Here is a 1,758-nt window from a genome sequence, read left to right as displayed (position 1 = left end):
AGGCCTACCATGCCGATTTGGGCTTCACGGATATCATCTATCCGCAGTCGGCTGAGTCGCCTCGGTATTAGACAGCGCTCAGAGGCTTTTGATTACGCCTTCAGACAGCTTTTTGGAGCAGAGGGCCCCCATGAGCCAGCATCCATCCGAGTTCATGTAGTGATACCTCCGGCCTGCGGGGAGGAGGCACTTGATTCAGCGGTGGCCTTCTCGTTCCCTCTATGTGGCCCTTGCAACTGGGAGTGGACTCTAGAGCTCGCTCTTAGCACTTTGAAGACTCAGGCAGTTGAGTTTTGTCATCATGTGAGCGATCTGGAGGTGACAGATGTGATAGGCCGACTATGGGAGTTGGCTCATTTTTTCTTGGATCCCGGGAGTGTGGATGCCTCAGGGATTCGACATTTGGTCGTTCGCATAGTGACGGGCTTGGCACGCGACCCTGGATATGCATGTATACATGAGGTTGCTCTGTCAGAGCGGGAGGCGGTCGCCATGGGCCACAGCCACTGGCGCTTGATCCGTGATTCTTGCAGTACACCGGGTGGGCAGATTCACAGCCGCTCGGATGGGGACTACTCTCCATCCAAGCCGCTGGCGAAGGCCCGCCGTACGGCTGAGACAGCATCCACCTCAGCAGGTCATCCATGAGGATCATCTCATGGAATGTACAGGGCCTTGGCGGAGCACATTTTATACGCTATCGTGGTTGCTTGAGGTAGGAGCTCCAGAGATGCCTGGTTGGTGGTGGCAGCATTGATATTTTGATGATGCAGGAGCACCACTTGGGTGAGAGCAGGATCCAGAGATATGGTTCGGTGATGCCTAGTAGATGGGACACCCTTTGGTCTGCAGGATTTGGTCCTCTGGGTGGACAGGGAGGAGTATGCATGGTCATTGCAGATGTATGGCGGCAAGCCATTGTGGATTGAGGGATCATTGTGCCTTGTAGAGCACAGTACATCATTCTGAGGATGCATGATGAGCTATTGGGCGTGCTCAACATCTATGCACCCAATCATGCTAGTGCCAGAGCAGAGTTCTAGACCCAGGTTACGGATGCATTGCCAGAGGCCACACATTGGTGTGTCGGGGGAGACTTCAACATGCTTGAGGACCCGGCCGATAGGGTGGGAGGCAGTCATGTTACAGTGCACGGCACGGAGCTTGCAGCTTGGGACCGGTTTTGCATGTCACTGATGAGGATCACTGATGCATGGCAGCATGGGGCCTTCTCTCGCTCTTAGGACAGTCTTAGTTTCTCTCGGTCGGATCGCCGACAGCAGGGAGGGACTAATCTATCACGGATTGATCGCTTTTATGTGGGCGACTGGTTAGGAGAGCGAGGGGGCTCCGTCGGCATTCTCGCTGGCACCTCATTTTCAGATCATTCGCCAGTTATCTTGACATTGGAGGAGAGGACACGGGAGCCCAGCTTGCAGTTGAGGATCCCAGAGAGGGTACTTACAGATCCCAGTCTCGCTGAGGACATTGAGAGGATCTGGCATGATAGTCAGTGCTCTGACCAGGATGCAGCAGGCTAGTGTGCCCAGGGTCTCATCAAGCTTAGCTCTTTTTTGCACGCTGCAGCTTTGACACGGCTGGGAGAGATTTGCGAGCAGGAGCATCGACTGAGACGCAGTCTTGCTTCGTTACAACGCCTTCAGGAGCAGCAGCCTGCATGTGAGTGGGTGGCGTCACAGCTGAGCCAGGCACGCCAGGAGGTTAGAGAGGCAGAGGAGCAGAGACATGAGTTTTACT

The 1,758-nt window shown here is 54.8% G+C and overlaps 1 pseudogene; it reads left to right on the top strand.

Moving 5' to 3' along the window:
- Positions 1-644: 644 nt before the first annotated feature.
- LOC147624896 (uncharacterized) lies at positions 645-1,244 on the top strand (annotated as a pseudogene).
- The last annotated feature ends 514 nt before the right edge of the window (positions 1,245-1,758 follow it).

Source organism: Cibotium barometz, chromosome 24 (assembly GCF_041138505.1).
Source record: "Cibotium barometz isolate CiBa-2024 chromosome 24, ASM4113850v1, whole genome shotgun sequence".
NCBI classification, from domain to species: Eukaryota; Viridiplantae; Streptophyta; class Polypodiopsida; order Cyatheales; family Cibotiaceae; genus Cibotium; species Cibotium barometz.
Note: the sequence above shows the minus strand (reverse complement) of the source record. Positions and strands in the feature narration are given on the sequence as shown.